The sequence below is a fragment of the Myotis davidii genome, unplaced genomic scaffold (genome assembly GCF_000327345.1).
Source record: "Myotis davidii unplaced genomic scaffold, ASM32734v1 scaffold1246, whole genome shotgun sequence".
Lineage (NCBI taxonomy): Eukaryota > Metazoa > Chordata > Mammalia > Chiroptera > Vespertilionidae > Myotis > Myotis davidii.
In genome coordinates this window covers 5,704-17,045 of record NW_006297510.1, presented here as the reverse complement: position 1 = coordinate 17,045, position 11,342 = coordinate 5,704, and the positions used below count along the sequence as shown (strand labels likewise).

Genomic DNA, 11,342 nt, shown 5'->3' with positions numbered 1-11,342 from the left:
ACTGGTGAATATAATAGAATCAGGGGCATAGAAAGGGAGTGGACTGACAATTCTTGGGGGGAAAGGGGTGTGGGGGGTGCAGGAAGAGACTGGACAATAATCATACACCTATGGATGAGGTCAGTGTGTGTGGGGGGTGGTAAGGGCATAGGGTGGGGTGGGAACTGGGTGGAGGGGAGCTATGGGGAAAAAAAAGAGGAACATCTGTAATAATCTGAACAAAAAAGATTTAATTAAAAAAAACTTTGCCTTTATGTGTTGCTATCAAATATATCCAACTGTGAGACTCAGTGAACTTTTTGTGCTGAAAGATATTTTTTTGCCATTTGACTCATAGTTTATAGCTGCTTTGCAGTTATCATTTGAAAACTTAAAATTTTATACTGAAAGTCCTCTATCCAAAAATAAATAAATAAATAACGGCCTTTCCCTATTCCTCCCTAGGCTCATCACCACCACAGACACACACACACTGGAACCATTTGCTTTAGAAATACACAATCAGAGGGTGGTTCTATGCGATTAGATTCAGTGCTCCTTTGCAAGAAAGTGTTAGAGTTGTCAGGCAATTTTGCTTGGGACTGCCAGATAATTCTAGTCTTGCACATATTCAGGTTGATCAAATATATGGTAACTCTCATAAGTGTGTCCCAGAATTATTTCATTTCTTGCAGGAGTGCCCACGCCAACAACAGCTGTTTCTTATCTCAGTGTGGCAGTGAAGGCTTGTCATCCTTCATAAAGGGAGCCTAGGTAATAGGCACACACATCTTTTTTTGCCTGATGTGTCCATTTTTAGTAGCCCATCACAAGCAGATTTATTGGCAAATAGTTTTATGTGAGAATGTGCTATCCTTTTGTATTTTCTTATAGAGATATTTCTATAACCACTACATGTAATTCGAATGTAGCTCTGTGATTCTGATTCTTGAGTGTAAAAATCATTCATCATTATAGGGCACCAGCACCATGGAGGTATTGTCTACTGAATTTAAATAGCAAACTATACATGAGCTTATTTATTCTGAAACCAACCTCCGGGTTTCCCTCATTCAGTTTGTTATTAAGAGCAAGAAAGGGTAGCAATTCTACCTTCAAATGCTTTTCTTCCCTTGAGGTGACAGGATCCAATATTTTGCCCAAGGTGGTTTTGAAAATCACAACCACAGGCCAGGCTTTGTTTAGAAGTTCTTATTTCAACCAGTTTTAATGCATGATGAACAGAATGTGCCAAACGATGCACCCCGGTGTTAAGCCATATTTTAATCGACACAGGGGCCTAACCAGAAAATTAAAAAGAATGCTAATGTCATTCGAACTGTGCCAAGACAGCACTCTATGGAATTCAGACCCACATACAAGCATTAATCTTTCTACTTTTCTTATATTTGGTGGATTTAGAGTGTGATAACATAGTTGGGCTAAAAAAAGGGGAGGCAGATTATGAAAATAAATAATACAGCATTCATTGGAGACAAAATAGAAACCTCATCTATGGGGTTAAGATAAAGGTGTTAGGAAGAATTGACTAGCCACTGGTGCCTGGCTCCTCAGAAGTGTACAAATTCTAGTAATAATTTAATGGACACATTCTATCAAGGAGATCTACTCTAGAGCAATGGCCTTTTGCCACTCTCTCCTCTATTCCCCTCCACACCTAGGTATTTTTAAGACATTTTTTCTCTCTACTCCCTTCATGAAATTTTAATACTACAGGTAGTAATACATAACTGGTTATATATTGTATGCATCTGTGCTTTACATAAAAGGAGTAAGTTTTTTATCCCTCAGGGACCAATTTTCACCCCCTTGGGGGCTATATCACTCCCAATGAGAATGCTTAATATAGAAGAGGTGTTGGAGGAGATAGGAAAACGCTTATGTACTTAAAACATGATCTCAAGTAGCTTATTTGAGGTATTATTTTCATTTTGCAGATAATGAGACAATTAAGATCACATGGAGTAGCATGTCTAAGGTCCTAAGTCAATAAGTATTAGAGCCTAATTTCTGTTATTATTCAAACTGAAGTCAGGTGATTCAGGAAACTGAGAATAACATGTTGCCTGTCTACTAGGTTCCCTGCACTGTATGCTCCTTAATGTAACCCCTCAAACACCTATGAGGTCATGTGATTCCAATATTACACATGAAGACATTGAGGCTCAGAAATTACCAGTAAACTAGCCCAGGTCATATGCAGCTAGCAAAGAATGCATCCAATCTGTCTAGTCTTTGTACTTTATCATGTGTGGTATGTAACAGGTAGTCTATAAATAGTTGCCAAACCTGGTAAATAAATACATTTTAAAAGGGATTAATTGTAATGTCATATAGTTAAAGTTCTCTATACTGTATCTGATATGTAAATTTATCCTCTACACCATTTCCATCAAATTCACCAAATTATTTTACAGAAGCTGTTTGAACAACTTCGTTGTCACCAGATCTGAGGGGTTCTGTTGAATTGTTTATGGCTTTAGTGATGATTAGCAATAGCTTTCTTTTATTCTGGTAAGAATCTGTCTCCCTATGATCTGTAATCTCCATCATGGGTCCTGTCCTAGATGTCTAAGTTAAATAATCTGATCAGTTCAGAGAGGCTATTTCCAAAGCACGAAGATAAGACTGATTTTCATCTGAAAGACAAAAACAGAGCTTCAGTCCCTAAAGAAATAAAACAATACCTAACATCACTTCACTCATTATGCAACACATTTTTGTAGAACACCTATTATGCACTAGGCACTGTGCAAAGTGCTGGCGCTAATGCAGTAAATACGACAGACTTAGATCCTGCTATTTTGCATTTCATTTTAGTCTCTGGGGATATTTTCCAATGAGCACATCTAATATTCCAGCATTAAAATCAATCAACTGGTATCTACTGAACACACATTATATGTATGTTCATGTGCTAGGTATTTGCCTGTAGGGGTGGAATAGGGGGTGGTGTGCTAGAGAAAGAGGTTTCATGCCCTCAAGGACATTATTACTTAATGAGATGAACATATAATGGTAGTGTACCAGTCAGAGTCCTGGTGGGAAATAGATGTCACATTCAAATTGGGTAAGTTGAATAGAGTTTAGTAAAAGGGCTGGTCAAAAAGGTCTGTACAAGGTGTGGAGAATCACAAGGGATAATCTTAATAACAACAGGGAGCCATTACCATTCTAGGTCTGAGGAGCAAGGAGAGAGAACCCTTACCAGAAGAGGAAGACTAGGAATGGTGGGGAGAGATAAAGAGGGGAGAGCAAGTGAGACCCTGCTCTCTCCCAAATGAACAAATATGCATGTGCATTGGTGAAGAGGTCATGTGACAAGATCTTTAGTCAAGGGAAGCAGGCCTGGAGGGAGTCTAGAGAATAAGCATTCTGATCTATTTGCCATCTTTCTACCCATCTCCCACCATGGGTCTCAATTGGTTGAGCCCAACTTGAAGCCAGAGGGCTGGAGATGCCATTCATGCAGCCCAAACAGGACAACCTCTCAAGGCTCAGAGCAAGGCAGGGAAGTGTAAAGAGTGCATGTGAAGGAGCAAAGTACATTAAAATGGGCTGACTCAATTGATAGGCAGCTTTTGTCCTTTCTCAACCTTTTTCTTGCCTGGAACATGGATGTGAGAATGGCTGGAGCTATAGAAACTAGGAGAATGGAAGCCATCTTGCTTGCAATCCCTCAGAAGCAGACATGGAGACAAGGATGTGAGTACAAGTAATTGGAGCAGTAATTCAAGGAAGCACTGGTAGATGAGCAGGTAGGAAGACAGGGAAGGGAGAAAAATTGATAAAAGATGAATTATTGCTTTGGATACCTGGGGCTCAGTGCAGCTGAGAGCTTCACTGTAGAATACACTTCAGAGTTATCTGCACCCCCTTCCCAGGGGCAAGGGGACTAGAATATTTATTTACTATTGCTTGAGAGATACTATTGGAGGTTGGGGGCATGTCATTAACTCCCTGGTACTTGTGGCTTGCCCCTTGAACTGGTGAGCAGGCTCCAATGGCTATAAAAAGATCTTTTATTTTGTGCAAGCCCTTGTTTAGTTTTCTGTTGCATGCAGCCAAACCTGCTTCTCATTGAACTACTCCCACTCACTCAATGCATCTGTGGCTCACATTTTAAATGGCTGAACAGCATTCCATTGGTGGATGCACCATAATTTCTTGAAGAAATCAGTTGTTTCCAGTTTTCACTGTTATAAGTAAGGCTGCAATGAACATCTTTGTAGACAAATCTCTGCATGCATTTTTGTTAATTTTCTTAAGCAAAATTCATAGAGGTATAATTATTTGATGAAATGCCATGAACATTTTAAAGGCATTTTACACAATTACACTCCTACCAGGAGGAGTCTTTCTCTGTTGATCTAGATGGAAAGAGAATAATCCATTTCCACAGGTAAATGACACTTAGTTGGCATAATTCTCAAGGTTCGTTAGATATACTGCTTGATGCAGTGGATTATTTGAGAACATGCCTTTCATACCCTCTCTTCAATAACAGGTTCTGAACTTTTTGAGTTCAGAAAGGCACTCAGTACATTGGCTTTTTACCTGAAAGCCCAAGTCAGTGTCTTGAGGGGTATCTGGAACAAGTGGAAAGTGTCCGGAACACAGTTTCAGAAGAACTGGATTTGAGTCCTGACTCCACCATTACTGCACAAACTTAAGCAAGTCTTATCTTCTCTGTGAGCCTTCTTTTTCTTACACAAAAAATGTGGATAATGATAGCTCCCTTCCCAAAATAGTGTCAGGATAAAATGAGAAAGTAGATATGAAACTGCTTTGCAATATGTTAATTACCATACAAATAATGTTCATAATCACATATCTATGGGATGTTGTCTGAATGATGGCAATCCTAGGATCAACCTCTGCTGCACCTGAGCATTTGTCTTCAACTCTTGATCCACTCCTAACTACTATTTTTAAAAAATGATTATGTTGATTTCAGAGAGAGGAAGTGAGAGGGAGAGAGAAATAGAAACATCAATGATGAGAGCGAATCATCAATCGGCTGCCTCCTGCACGCCCCCTACTGGGAATTGAGCCTGCAACCTAGGCATGTGCCCTGACCAGGAATCAAACCTGTGACCTTCTGGTTCATGGGTCAAGGCTCAACCATTGAGCCACACCAGCCAGACCACTTCTAACTACTAGTAATGTACCACATATAGTATAAAGTGTGATAGAGAGAAATGCCTTTGAACACCATCTAATTGCCTGGGCTTATGGTACTTATTTATACATCTCTGACTGCCTAAGCCAATGGTATCTGCTGAAGAGATACTCCATTGTTGGTAGACCATCCGTTCACTATTCATCAGCATAAATGATGAACAGATTAGTTCATATTTGATACAATGGGAAGTAGAGGAGCACAGACTGTTTTATAATCAGAGGACAATGATGATGAAAAGATAAAAAGATTGTTCTTTCAGGAGATCACGGTTCAATTCCGGTCAGGGCACATGCCCGGGTTGCAGGCTCAATCCCCAGTGTGGGGTGTGCAGGAGCAGCCGATCAGTGATTCTCTCTCATCATTTATGTTTCTATCTCTCCCTCACTCTCCCTTCCTCTCTGAAATCAATAAAAAGATATATTTTTTAAAAAACATTGTTCTTGTGGCATTATATACAATGGATTAGAGGTAGGGGAGTGGATTTTGAGAATTACCCAGTGCAAGTGTGAACTTCTAAGGCTTAGTTGTTAGGCAATTGGGAATTTCACTGGCAGAAAAAAAATTAGCTATGAGGTAAATTTCAGATAAATTATATATTTAGGTTAAAATATTTGGAAGGTGGGTCTTTCACTGAAACCCAAGTGAAAGGACAAGACCTTAAGTACTAGAAGATGATAGCTGGAGCTATGAAAATGGATGGACTCTTGCTTTTTCCGCCATCTTGAAGCCAGTGGAGACTGCTGGGAACAGGACTTCTATAACAACATATATGTGTGGAAGGCTGTGGCCCAAGGCCATTTGTGTGGCTGTAAGTGGAGTCTCTGGAACCAGAGGGAGCACACGATCTTCCTAAAATTGAAGGTGTTTATGCTTGAGATGAAACTGAATTCTATGTAGGCAAGAGATGTGCTTATGAGTCCAAAGCAAAGAACAACACAGTGACTCCTGGTGGCAAAATGAACAAAACCAGAGTAATCTGGGGAAAGGTAACTCAGGCTTACGGAAATAGTGGCATGGTTTGAGTCAAATTCCGAAGCAACCTTCCTGCTAAGGCTACTGGACACAGAATTTGTGTGATGCTGTACCCCACAAAGAGTTAAACTTATTGAAGAGTAAATAAATAGATTTGTTCTCTCATAAAAAAATAGACTGTTTAAGGAAAGAAGGCTGTCAAAAGAGAGCTATACACTGGGGAATGCCCTGAAAAGGTGGTGGCAATAGAAAAGCCATCAAAAACAACACAGAAACTACAATAAAGCACAATAAACACTAGGGCAGGCAGATGGTGAGGTATGAATGCCAATGGGTTCCAAAGGACTAAGGCTATAGAAAAGGAAGATGTATTTGGCCACAAGATCCCTGGTTATCTCAACAGGGCAATTTCACAAGAGTGGTGAAGGCCAAACCAGACCACAAAAATTGAAGGAGCGGGTAGTAGGCAGAGAGAAAATAGTAGAATTGGGTCCTAACCAACCGTTTGAGAAGTTGTCCATGAAAGGAGAACATCTGAGGTTAGGCATTCCCTCTTTCCTGTTCTGTAAACCAGCCCATTCAAATAATTTATTTGTGGAATTAGCTTATGGTCTTCTTTATAATAGTAAATTACATGAAAAACTTATTTCTGCTTCTTTTTTTATGTCCTAAGGTCATAATTAAGATTATAATACAGTGTTTAAGTTTTTATGTCATTGTTAATGCTGGATATATACATATAGGTATGTACATATATTTCTCCATTGCAATTGGAGGACCAAGCCTGCAACCCAGGCATGTGCCCTGACCGGGAATTGAACTGGTGACCTCTTGGTGCATGGGGCAATGCTCAACCAGTGAGCCACACCGACCAGGGCTGCAATTGCTTTCTGTATTATTTCTATTTCCTTTTGATGTGATGCATATAGTTCCTGTAGCAAGATTACATTTTCTGTCATTTAACTGAAAGGCCAAGTTAAATTTAACACTTTTCAAAACATTAAAATAAGAATAGTGCTTTATATGTCTATACTATATATCAAAAGTAAAGATTCAATGAAAACTTTAAGATCACTTACTAAACTTTCAAACATGGGAAGATTTTTCCATAAAGATTTCAACAGCAGAGACAGATGGGCTACATTCAGAGGGGAAGGTCACAGGAGTGATGAATGAGACCTCTAATGTCTGCCATAGCTGTGAAAATCTTTATGGCTAACTAAAATTCCTCACGAATAACAACCTGTAAATATTATATGAGCTGTCATATAGATAACACTAAGCTCTGAGACCATTACACATGGAGAACAGAATACAGATGCTCTCCACTTACGATGGGGTTACGACCCGATAAACCCATTGTACGTTTAAAATAGCCAAAGTCAAAAATGCATTTACTTTAATACACCTAACTTACTTAGCTTAGCCTGGCCTACCTTCAACATGCTCAGAACACTTAAATTAGCCTGTAGTTGGGCAATTATCTTGAGTTTCATCTCAATAGTAATTGCCTTCTCTTCTCACCAGAAGCAGGAGACACAGATGAGCATTTTGTAGGCATAACGGGGATGTGAAAACACAAAACGCAATACCCCCAAATCACTGGCAACACAGTACACTGCAGAGTATTTTTTTTAAACCCTCATGATCAAACAGCTGACTGGGAGCTATGGCTGCCTCCCACTGCCCAGCATCACTACAGAGTATCATGCCACATATCACTAGCCTGGGAAAAGATCATAACTCAAAATTCAAAGTCTGATTTCTACTGAATGTATATTACTTTCCCACCACTGTAAAGTAGAAAATGCACAAGTTGAACCATTGTAAATTAGGGACCATCTGCACCACACCATTGGATTTGTCAGTGGAGTGTCAAGTCATGTAGCGTATCAGGCTTACATTTGATCAGGGAAGTCAAGAATTCATACTAAACTACTTGGCAAGGTGACTGAGTTGCAGAGATAAATGCTATATCTACTACTCTGTGCTGCTGGCTGCACAGTCCCACAAAGTGTAATAAACAATATTTGGTGGCATTACTCATGAAAGAAATGCTCCTTCAAACTGACTTGCACAAAATTCTAAGAGCCTTATTGTGGCTACTTAGGACATTAGGAAAGAAATCAAACCTCATAAGGACAGATGGAGGAGAATAGGTGTCTATATAAATAGAGCTGTGACTGAATTATGCTTGTGAAATTTCTGAATAATTGTGAAAAGAACTGGCTGACCATTACCATTGAACTTTCCTCCAGGTAAAAGTGGCTGCAATCTTCAGGCCGTGTGGGTTAAGTCGGGTTACTAACAAGTCAGTGCAATATTGCCAGGTGCCTTTAGTGTCTCTCCAGATGTGATTTTAAAAGACGGCAGGTAAACACCATTTGCTGAATGCTCTCTGTGTGAAAGGTATTGTATTGGGCACCAGGGAAATTTCAAGGAAAGTAAAATTTGAAACTTGAGACAGTAGGGAGCAACTCAGATATTAAAAACCAAATGACTATAGATGGGATGTACATCTATTTAGAAAGCAAGATAGGAGTCAGAAAGAGTGAAGGATATGGCAACAATGAAAGGAATAAGAGTGTGGGAGAGATGAAATTTTGGTCCCAATTCTTTACTCCATTGTAAAAGAATTAAACATCTACATCTTAGCCATAGTTTCATGGTGGGCAGTGTGCTTCCCAGACCTTGACCTTCGGCTTGACCATGTGACTTGCTTTGGCCAATGAGGCTTTTACAGACTGACATGAACAGAGGCTTGTCCACTTATGCTCTGGTGATCTGCCATGAGCACGTGTCCCAAGTGGCCTCTGATCCTTCAGCGTAGCCTTCAAAACCCAGCACATTTAGAGACAGTCTCTGAACTGAATTTGCAGCCTGGAACCAAACCCAGCTAACCTGCAGCCTGAGGCAGAGATTCCCAGTCAAACTTTATGTAGAATACTTAAACTCTCATTGACATCTAGATCCATAAGCATGAAAAAGAAGCTTTTTACTTTCATATAGGAGAGAGGGAGAGAGGGGATGATAGAGATAGTGGCAACCCTCTAGAACAGTGGTTCTCAACCTTCCTTTAATACAGTTCCTCATGTTGTGGTGACCCCCAACCATAAAATTATTTTCATTGCTACTTCATAACTGTAATTTTGCTACTGTTATGAATCATAATGTAAATATCTGATATGCAGGATGTATTTAGGCAACCCCTTTTGAAAGGGTCGTTCCACCTCCAAAGGGGTCGCGACCCACAGGTTGAGAACCGCTGCTCTAGAAGTTATTAAACTTGTCAGTCTCAGTTTTCTCCTCTGTGAAATGGAGACAATAACAATCCTTATTTTATAGGGTTGTTGTGAGGATTAACAGGTTACTCCAGGTAAAAGCCTTCTTCACTGTTAAAAGCAAAAAGTGCTCAATGTTTTTTGTATTCCTATTCCTACCCCTATTATTATCATCATTAATGTGATGAGTTAGCAGGATATTTATTCCATTAACTAACTTACTGACAGTGTGAGGAATCTCAGATGAACCAGGCAAATGAGAGAGACTCTATGGTTCTAGTGTTAAACTGACTATTAAAAACTACCACCTAAAGCAATTAAAACTACTATCAAAACCCTGGCCAGTGTGGCTTAGTTTGTTGGACATTGTCCCATGCACCAAAAGGTTGCCTATTTGATTCCCGGTCAGGGCACAACCCCAGGTTTTGGGCTTGATATCTGGCAGCGGGTGTGCAGGAGGTAGCCAACCATTGTTTTGCTCTCACATCGATGTGTCTCTCTCTCCCTTCCTTTCTCTCTAAAAATCAATAAAAATATTTTTAAAAACTACTACCAAAACCCAAGCCTAGAAAACAATGCCAATAAATAATTCCTCTTCCTCCTCTTCTAGGTATTTTCTGATTCTTCAAAATTTTATGCAGTTCTCAGTGTCGTAGAACATGAAAGGAGACAGATCTTCCTTTAGCATTCTAATGCTGCTGTCAAGTATGAGGTAATTGTGTTTTATCCTTTTATATTAATATTGCTTAGGATTTCAAAAAGAATAGCTAAGAGTTTTTAGAAAGAAACAAAAAGGTATTTTCATTTTAATTTCTAAATTTAGTTCTGATTTTTAAATTAAATCTCACATTACCAAATGTACTCTTTTTTTGTATTTAATGTGGTTGGTTCATGCTAGAGGAATTATCTGATCTGTTCTGTTTAAGACTTAAGCCTTATTGTCCTTTATTTGGCCCTAAGTTAGAAAGGTTTCTGGTGAGCTTTTGTATTGGGCTCTGGGAATAACTGAAGATTTGGCTCAATACTTTCTCTCTTCCCCTGACACCTCTAATAGATGTATCTGCTCCAGACCTCCTGGGCCAAGTCTATTGAATCATTCACTTTCCCCTGATAGCTGGCCTAGGTCAAGTTCCACAATGTGAACTCTCACTTTTTACCTTTTGAAAATAAATTCCTTCTGTCCTTAACTTACACCACAAATAAGCTCATTCTATTCCATTCTTCTTCCAATTCCGCCCCCCGCCCCCCGCAAGACATTTGCTGCTCAGATGTTCTCTTTCTAAGTCAAACTGCCCCCATTTATTCTCTCTCTTGTCTGCCTATTTCTAGCTCATTAAAACATTAGCACTCTGTAAAACCTATACTTATATTCATTATACATACATAAAGATATCCCTTTTCTGGACAAAAGGGCTATAGGAGGTGACATGTAAAATTGGATATTCATCATATATGCATGACTAAGTAGAAGGGAGAACCTGATTCTCATCACCAAATACATCCTGTGACTCTTGCTAAGTGAAATCAAGGGCCAAGCAACCAGAAGCAGTCTTTGCTAGATTTCTATCAAGTTAAATACCCTCTACCTTGGATTTGCATGTAGCCTTAGGGAGAATGTACATTGATACTAGTCTACACTAATAAAAGAGAAAAATGGTAATTGGCGTATGACGCTACACTTTTCATTGGCTAATCAGGGCTATATGCAAATTAACTGCCAACTAAGATTGGCAGTTAACTGCCAACAAGATGGTGGTTAAGTTGCATATGTAGGCACAATGCAGGGAGGTGAAAGGGAAAGCAGGAAGAAGCCCCCTGCCACTGACAGTGATTAGAAACCCAGGGAGGAGCTGGGGCCGCCTTTGCCCTGCCCCCCGGCCATGATCAGAGAATCAGGTGTCTTT

At 39.6% G+C, this 11,342-nt stretch overlaps 1 pseudogene; it reads left to right on the top strand.

Moving 5' to 3' along the window:
• The first annotated feature begins 5,954 nt into the window (after window positions 1-5,954).
• LOC107184571 lies at window positions 5,955-6,285 on the top strand (annotated as a pseudogene).
• The last annotated feature ends 5,057 nt before the right edge of the window (window positions 6,286-11,342 follow it).